Here is a 9585-nt window from a genome sequence, read left to right on the forward strand (position 1 = left end):
TTGCTTTATCTGGGCCAACTGTACAGTCTTAAACACCCAAAAGGAAAGTATAACCAAAGATTAATGGGGTCAATTAATTTTTAAGAGCCCATATTTATAGCCAAAAGCTACATAACAAGAAACAATGCCAGACAGGAGATACCTTGCTTTGAATTACTGGCCAAAGTGGCACAGGAGACGCCCAGACAGTAACCCAGCATAGAACTGGGAAAATTAACAGCAGATCCCAATCTTATCTAAAGGAATATTTGACAACTGATTGCTGCTAGATGAGGAAGAGCTGATCTTTCTAAAACAAGGATCTCTAGATAGACTGACTAGATTCAGCAGACAAACAAGCACTGGAGAATGGCTAGGGGTGTTGACAACACAGTGGACAGTAACAGGGATGACAGAGTATATGGGCTCTAGTATGTAGGAGTGGGGAGGCTATGGGAGGGTGCCATTTGGGAAGTGGTTATATAGATCAATACAAACTATTTAAAAACTATTTTAAATAATTCTCTGAGAATTTCATATAAGGTACTTTGTCATATTCACAGCCCCTCCCCCATTTCGACCCCTGTCCTACTACCCTGCCTCTCAGACTTCATATCTCCTGTTTTATTTTTCCCTTTTAAAAGCATATCAGGTTGAACTGTGATCTCCAAATGTTCTTGGGTGTGAGTCAATCCCTTGGTGTCTGATCAACATACTAGATGTCACACCCTTAAAGAAAACTGAGTCTCTCTCTCTCTCTCCCTGTAACTATTAATTGCCAATTTAATCTCAGCTGGGGCTGGAGCTTCCTGGAAACCTCCCCTTCCATGCTTGGCTTTTGTCTGCCTTGGGCTTCTGCAGGTCTTGAGCATTCGGTGACCAGTACTGTGGGTTCATACATTCAACTACCCTGTTGTGTCTAGAAAAAATTTTCCTTATATTCATCTTCCTCCTCTGGCCCTTTCAGTCTTTCTCCCTCCTTTGCCCAATGATTCTTGAGCCTTGGGAAGAGACGGTGTGATATGGTTGTCCCATTTAAGGCTGAGCACTCCACAGTTTCTTATCTTCTCTATGTTGAACAGTTTGGGATATGTTAATCATATCTAATGCAAGAAGAAGCTTCTCTGATGAGAGCTGAGAAATGGACTAATCTGTAGGTATATCAATAAGTCATTAGGAGTCATTTTAATACTATGCCCATTTAGCAGAATAATATTAATAGGTTCTCCCATATGAGTTGTCTATCTATAGGTTCTTGATGCTAGTAACAGTGCCAGTTATGGGACTGTTCAACTTAAGATGCTTTTCAAGTGGATCTTAAATATAATCAGAAGATGGTTGGTTATCTCCCATCACATTCCTGCCACTATTGCATGCCTTTCTTTGCCAGCTTGTAGGATGTCAGTTCCAGCAGAACTGCTGCTTGCCTTGAGTTGAGAGCTTTAAGATCTTCCTCAGCTGTGGCCCCTCAGATTTAAGCTATCACCTCTGGTTGGAAACGTGGAATTATTATAAACCCAGGAGTTTCTACCAAGATTTGAAAACAATAAGCAAGAAAGCCTGACAGTTTCCTATAATGATTTCTCCCATAAAGTGCTGTTTATGTCACCTTCAGTGCTCTTGATGCCAAGCCAGAGGTGGCCAAAAACCTGGGGAAGTAGCCAAGGGGTGATGGAGAAAAGCAGCTGCAAGATATTTTGTTAGTATGTACATGTCTCTTTAAAAAAAAGCTTTTTTCATCAATTTGAGGTTTCTCCATTAAAAAGAATAAGTGGGTAATATTTAATAGCTTCATGGTAGGAATTCAAACCTACATTTGTCTAACACGCATGCATGGTGACTAGTTAATCACGTGCTTTGACTTAAAAATGATAAAAAAAAAATATGTCCACATCTCTGTAGTGTTTTCCAAAATTTACCTTTTCTCTGACCCTGCTGAAGCTCACTTTAATAACTCCACTGTCACTATGTACACTTCAATGTGTTAGTGCACTGAGAAACTGTGAGATCAGAAAATTAAAGAAAGAAGCATGTGAGAAGGTTCAGATTAGCAGATACACCCTCGTGTAAAGACAGGTGAAGTCAGCCAGCCAGGGAATCATCTAGAGTGAGAGACAGTGGAAAGGAGGACAGATCCAGGTGAGGTATGGGTGAGAGTGAAGGTGAGTGTGAACTGGGGGAGGCGGCCATTGCCCTGACACAGGTCTGCATGCAGACAGCTTTGAATTTCTGCATAGCCTCAACTTGCCATGTAAGCACTGGCCACTGGGGCTCAAACCCTGCAGCTCACAGGTGTGCTGAGTCAAAGTCCAATTGAAATGAAAACCCAAATCATAAATTGTAAGAAACGTGCTACTCTAATGCATCATATTAAGACTAGGAGAAATTAAGGGCTGTTGGTATTTATGTAGGAAATCTGTAATTCCACTCAAATTTCATGTGATCCTAAAACTATTCAAATAAAGATCATGAATTATTCATTTAAAAAGTCAAGAACAATGGAACTCCTGGCATTTTCTCAGAACAAGGACCTCAGTGAGTAACATTTCAAACAAAGCCAACTTCCCATGACCCTCTGCCACCCGTGTCTAAGTGTCTAAGCCTTCAGGGCACCCATGGACTGTGGGTAGCAATGTAAAAAACATCATTTTATTAAGTTTGCTTTTCACTGAGAGGCAGCTGTGTTATTTTCTGGCAGCCATCTGTTTCCCTCTGAAATAATCGACAATGAATTCCCGGTGGCTAGCTTTAAGCTATCTATTGGTGAATTCTTATCTTACAAAGGTGATCTTCAAAGGAAGCACTTTGGAAATTGTATGGCCTTTGAAGAAGAGAGAAATGGAAATGAACACAGAAGAAAGGTGACTTGGTTCGGCAAACCTGAGGTGCACAAGAGTGTACAGGGAATGGAGGGATAGACATCTCAAACAATTTTGGGTGATAAATATGACTAAAGGGAAAAAGCAGTGTAGGGAGAAAACGCATAACCAGAAGAAATAACCAAAGTGAGATTTTACAGACACCACCTTGGGCTGATATGTAGCTTCCTGGTGGAGTGCTTTCCTTGAATGTGTAAAGTTGCCACTGTAATCCCCAGCACCACAGAAAGGAAGTAGATAGCAGAATGAATCATTTCTTTAAAGTGGGGAAGTGGGGTGCACTATGGTTTGAGGGGACCATGAAGGGAGGGAACCACACATTTCAGTTGCTACAGATACCTACTAGCCTCCCAGCGTGCTGGTTATTTTTTGTCAGCTTGACACAAAGGTGAGCCACCTGAGAAGACAGATACTCAGGTGAAAATTTTTCTCTATTAGGTTGACTTGTGGTCATGTCTGTGGGGCATTTTCCTGATTACTAATTGCCATGGGAGGACCCAGCATGGTGTGGGTGGTGCCATCCTTTGGCAAGTGGGCCTGGAGTATAAAAGAAAAATAGCTGATCACAGGTCAGAAGCAAGCCAGTAAAAGGCATTCCTCCACAGTCTCTATTTCAGTTCCACCTCCAGGCTCTTGAGTTCCTTCCCTAACTACCCCTCAATGATGGATTATGCCTTGGAAGTATAAAATGAAATAAACCCTTTCCTGCCTAAGTTGTTCTTGGTCAGTGTTTTATCACAGCAACAGAAACTAAACTAGAACAACCAGACTGAATTTAATGAAATACATGAAATTTCAAATGATCCATATTGCAAAATATAGTAGACACATAGTAAAAAATGCCATATCTAAGCTCACGAGACAAGTCACAGATACGTATGCCAATGATGTGCAAAGGACTTACCCAGCGCTATCTTTAGGTTGAAGGACGTAGTGCTGGGTCCCTTAAGGCCTATGGGATATTTATTTGCAATGTGAAGAAAATAATTTAAAAATAAAAAATGCAGGATATTTACTTGGCCCAAGGATATAGAATTCAGGAAATTCTTGCCCTTCTCAGTGGCACTTGGAATAAATTCCTGTGAGAGGATATGACTCAGTATGTTAGATGGCATCATTTAGACTTTAATCTTTGCCTCCATTTTTTCCATTACACATTAATCATCTTTGCTGTAATCTGAAGTAGATTGAACACTATCAATTGCTAATTATGTTACTCCATGCTCTGATTGGAGATGGAACACATCTGATTTTCACCTCATTCTAAAAAGGACTACTGTGTGTGATTCTAATACTTTATTTTCCCTAAATGGAAAACATTAGTAATACTTACAGTGATTTCAATTTAAAAAGCATTTGTGATCCAAATGTATGATAGACTTATCCTGAGATAGTTTGTTGAAAAAGCCAAAGATATTTTTATGTTAAATGGAAACTGTGACTTTTAAAAGTTGCCTTTTATTGTTGCCACTGCTGCTTCTGCTTTCTTGGATTTTGTTTCAAGTGGGATCTAAATTCACTGAATTTGCCACAATGTATAAAGATGAAAATTCCAAATAAAAGCACCTTAGTGTTATATTTCCTATAAAGTTTCTTTCCAAAGACATTTAACAATATTTTGTGTCAGCATGAATTCAGATGAGATTCCAAGGCAATCCTAGATGACTAGCAAGACGTAATGTAAATGTATTTCCTATCAATATTGCTTTTTGAAGATGCTGACCTAAGCCCAGGCAATTGCTGAAGGATATAGCTGACAGTGTGTTGTTTTGTATGACACCCCTACTGAGCACTGTGTTCACAAAGAGAAAATCTATCAACATGTGGAGCATCTTCACAGCCTTGGAGTACACACTTGACATTTACTGTGGGTCAGACTAAGCAGGTGCGAGAGATTTTCAGCTTTTTGGTTTTGTTATGTCCAGAGGTTACATAAGGAATTCAAGCTGATGCTAAGTGGCAAATGAGCTATCATTCTAAAGCAAAGTGGCTATTCTCTTTCTATCTGGAAGAGGACAAGGAAAGAAATGCCTTGGAAGCTGTTTCTGGTGGTGGTTGGGTACTGTTTTCATGGAGGCAAGCTGGGGGAGCATAGCAAGGCTTGGAGGAGAATGGAGGACCACACACCTTGCATCCTGGGAGATAACGTAGGGCACAGATACCAGGAGATGAATCCCTGGGAAATATCTCTACAGATATCACAGGAAGCCTGCTTGGACATGTGCTTTGCCTCCTCTGTTTTTGTTTCTAATAACTTTATATATTATGGTAAATTATAAACAAAATAAAGGGTATTTAAACCAATTTAAAGACATTTCAGTGGCATAAATTATAGTGACACTGTTGTGTAAAAAGCACCACTGTCTATTTCCAAATTATTTTCTTTATTTGAAGCAAAAATTGTTTCTACTAACTGATATATCCCATTTGCCCCCGACCTCCTCCTGGAAAACTGCAATGTAATTTCTGTCTCTATGTATAAGCACCATGTCTTAACCTATGAGTACATCCTTGTGGGAGTGCCAGAGCAAGCTTGAGAGAAAGGAAAGAAAAATACACATGCACTACATAGAAATTTTTATATTTACATATATATATATATATATATAATTGCATGAGAAATAAATAGCTGAGAAGTTTGAAGGTTGCCAACAGCAGAAACATGAGAGCGGGAAGAGGAATGGGGTGACAGAAAAGCTTGTTGTAGTTAAAGCATTTTATGAGGAGTGCAATATATACATATTATGTATATATCTGTATTATGTATATTTGTATTATGTACAAATATTTATGTATTGCTTTTCACCCTCTGACAACCTGGGAAGTAAGCACAAAGCTATTTGGTGTTTTTGAGTCCCCTTTGTTTAGTACACAAGCATATAGTTGTGAAGCTGGTATGTGCAGGATTAGAGAGAGACTAACATACAACTGTAGCTTGGCATGGAGCCAAGAGTGCGACTTGGCCAAAGCTCTTCAGAGGAATACCTGGAGCCTGGACGGTGTGTGTATAATGAATTAGATATAGAGCATATGTAAAGAGTTCTATGAGTAATACAGTACAGTAATCATCTGAAGTTTGGGGCCATAATAAAACAGAATATTGATGCTGAAAAAAATGGAAACCCAGATGCAGTGGTATATTCAGAATTATAAAGCAAGGCTCTCAGCATATCCTAAAAATTCAGCAAGTGGACATGTGTTTATCACTCCATTTCTTTTGTGCTTTGTAATGTTTTTGTGGGGATGTGTATGTGTGTGTGTATAAATTAATCAGTGAGTAATCTAAATGCCTTCTTAATTTTACTAGAGTTTACTTTTACATTATAAATGTAGCAATAACACAGAGGGCCCTTGCCTGGGGTTAGCCTCATCCAGTGGACTGCTAATGAAAGTTCCTGGCTTGTCTCTTCATCTTTGTTCATTTATCCTGAAAAGACTTCACTTTCTTCTTGATAACTGTTTATTTTTCTTCAGTCGTCACTAATAAAGAACAAATATTGGTATCTTCCATTGGTAGAAGTCATATGACAGGGTTGTGTACATTACCCATCATGAGTCAGAAAAAGGTCCCAGAACAAATGGACTTGAAGTCAAGGAAAACTCAAGCCCTGCTCTTAGGTTCATGCCCTGTATAAAAGGGGACAGCACCAGTGCTGCCTCATCGCCCTTCCCTATGGAGTCTTCAGATTGAAAGAACAGCTGTGTATACAAATAGTCCTGCAAATATGGAAGTTCCCTGAGTTCTGTTTAATTTTTCCTTGGTTTTGTAATGAGGGCTCAAATGTTTACTTTTTATTTAAACTGGTCCTATTTGGCACTCTGTTTTCTGCAACAGAAGCATGCTTAGTTTTCATCATATATCAGTGACAATGTGCTTTTTATTTTTGTGATTTGATTCTGCGTATGAATTAAGCAACGTAGCACAGATACATTATCAATGGCTATTGAAATATTTTAGCACTCCTATTTTAGCCTCTGCATCTAATCTTCATATGGCAGTGATTACAATATTTACTGTGCTGTAAAGCTGTCTTTGTATTTGATGTGTTAGTGACGCAAACCTTTTGACTGTCAAATGTTGTTTAGCTTCATTTACCTATTTTACTTCAAAGTGAAGCTTTTCTTTTCCTCCAAATGTCTTTCTGAGGCCATAGTCATGACCTCTGACTTTTATAGTCAAATAAAATAGTAAGTTGTGGCTGAAGGTATGGCCTAGTGGGTAAAATATTTGCTCCTTATAATGGCTAATCTTGATCTGTAACTAACTGAAATGGGATAGACTTTCTTGATCATATTGTTTGGACCCAGAAGACTCACTGTAAATGTGGGCAGAATGTTCTAATGACAGCCAACATAAAAAGGACTTGATAGAATGGAGCTTTTTCTTTTTTTTTACCTACTTGGTTTCTTTCCCACTGGCAAGTTTATCTATCTTATTACTGTGGCATTCCTTCACATACACACACACACACACACACACACACACACACACACGTATGATATAAATTTTAAATCAAAAGTTCAAGTACAGATTTGGCTCATAATTCTTTGAACTTCCAAATCTGAAACCAGAATTGCTAACTTCATTTGCGTGTGCTTCCTCTCCTTCTACAGCCACAGGCTTAGTAAATCACCAATCACTGTCACCCCAAATCAAACCTCAAGTAAGTTTAGCTTTTCAGAATTATTTTTTTTCCAAATCTGAATGTGAAAACATATGAAATTAATTAAATGATTTTTTCCTCCAGTATCTGAAGCTGGTGATAATGGCACTGTTTCAGATGTGTTAGTTAACTGGACACTGTGAATTTCCTAAGCTATCAAAGACAACATGTCTGAAGAGAATTTGGTATCTCATGGGTACCCGGTTCTCTGTGTTTGTCTTGCCTTAAATATTCTCATATTTGTCTCTTCTTACTTCCATTGGCATAACAAATTAACAAATATATTTTGCTTTTTCACTTTTTGAGATATTTTTAAAAATAATGTCACTGACTATCTCTCACCTCTACCATTTTTTAAAAATAATTTATTGAGAATTTCATACAGGGGTATAAGCATATAAGGTATTTTGATCAAATCCATGCCTACTCCCTCCCCTTCAACTCCTTCCATATCTCCCCATCACTTTTTTCTGAGAACTTCATGTACTCTTTCTTCTTTTTTATATGGGGCTTTTTGCTACTCTAAAATTCCACCCTCTGAAGAGGTAACCCTAAAATCTTTTAAGGATTAGATAAGAGCTCCCAAATACTTTCAACATTTTTAGCCTTTGGAATGGAGTATGTTGCTAAGAGGCCCAAGGATATTTTGACTTTTAGTCAAGAAACTGGCTACTTTTCTTTGGGGGCTTTTTACACTAACTGCGTAACTAATTCCTACCTCCTATTCTTATCACACCATCCTCTGAAGAGGTTACCCAGCTTGCAGATAGTGAATCGGGACACAGAACACTCTGGCTTCTTCCATGCTGAACAGGGACATAGGCTGAGGCAATTGGGGTATCCATTCAGTGAGTCTATCTAAAACACTCCTAAATTGAATAACTCTTATCTACAGATGGAAAAGAAAGTCCTTGATTGGTGAATAGGAGATGTGAAGGAGAAGTAAAGGCAAGAGTAGTTATCATTACAAGTTCCAGATAAGGAATTAGAAAAATGTCAGAACAGGGCAATTTTCAAATGTTCATATGAGAGTCCATTGGAATTTCTTGACAAGGGCTTCCAAAAATATCCCTTTATTGGGTTCCTCCTTGTTTTTCTTTTGTCTTCCAAGGCTGGACTCAAAAGTGATGGATTCAGGATTTGCTTTCAGGCATTTTGATAGCTGTTGGAGTGGTTAGAATCAATGTCAGTTCCCTCTCAAAGGCTTCTAGATAGGGGGAGAAAACAAATTTGGCCATCATTTTAGAACAATAGCTTGTTGTCTCCCTTAGCTATAGGTGGCCACTACAATATTGCAGACCAAGATTTAACGTCTTACATCTGAGCAGCACTTTCATCTCTATCATTTATCAGAATGTTAATTCTAAAATAGAAATTGGATATTCCATTAGAAATCCTTCTATCGCTCTATAATGGAATACAGTGATCTGAGATGCACTGCTTAATATTTCACAACTTGCTTAGCTTAGGTGATGTCTGTTTTTCATTTACTAAGACCTTGACTAGAAAGGGAATCACGAGAGGAAAAGATCTTAAGGGAGGTCAGAAGCAGAAAGGGTAACAGAATACACAAAATAAGGGATCAGAAACTGGGATTAGCTAGGCAAAGTAAGGACACCAGCTAGAAAGGTGGACGGCAGAGAGGGGGCAGAATAAAGAAAAACAAAGTATAATAACACGTGTGGGGTGCGTGATGAAACCCAGTGCTTTGTATGATAAACTATAAGTATTGATTATAAATACATAAAAATAACAGAAAAGCTGAGACATAAAAATAAAACGAAATGGAGATCTTTGGTAAAGGTTAAAAACCCATTCAATTTTATGTCTTACAGTGTTTATTCTGAGTTCAGTATTGTGTACCTGTATTAATTCAACAGTGAGCCTAAAAATTTTATAGCCACTTTTGAAAGAGATGTATCTTTGCTCTGTAAAATGTTACTGAGTATGTTAAAGCTGTAATGAAAAAAAAGGCTAGGCTTCTTCTAAAACACAAAAAAATAATATATAATAAAAAAAATTTTCATTACATCAGTGATTTACAATATTCCATGTGATTAATC

The sequence above is a fragment of the Nannospalax galili genome, unplaced genomic scaffold (assembly GCF_000622305.1).
Source record: "Nannospalax galili isolate Female #2095 unplaced genomic scaffold, S.galili_v1.0 scaffold1762, whole genome shotgun sequence".
NCBI classification, from domain to species: Eukaryota; Metazoa; Chordata; class Mammalia; order Rodentia; family Spalacidae; genus Nannospalax; species Nannospalax galili.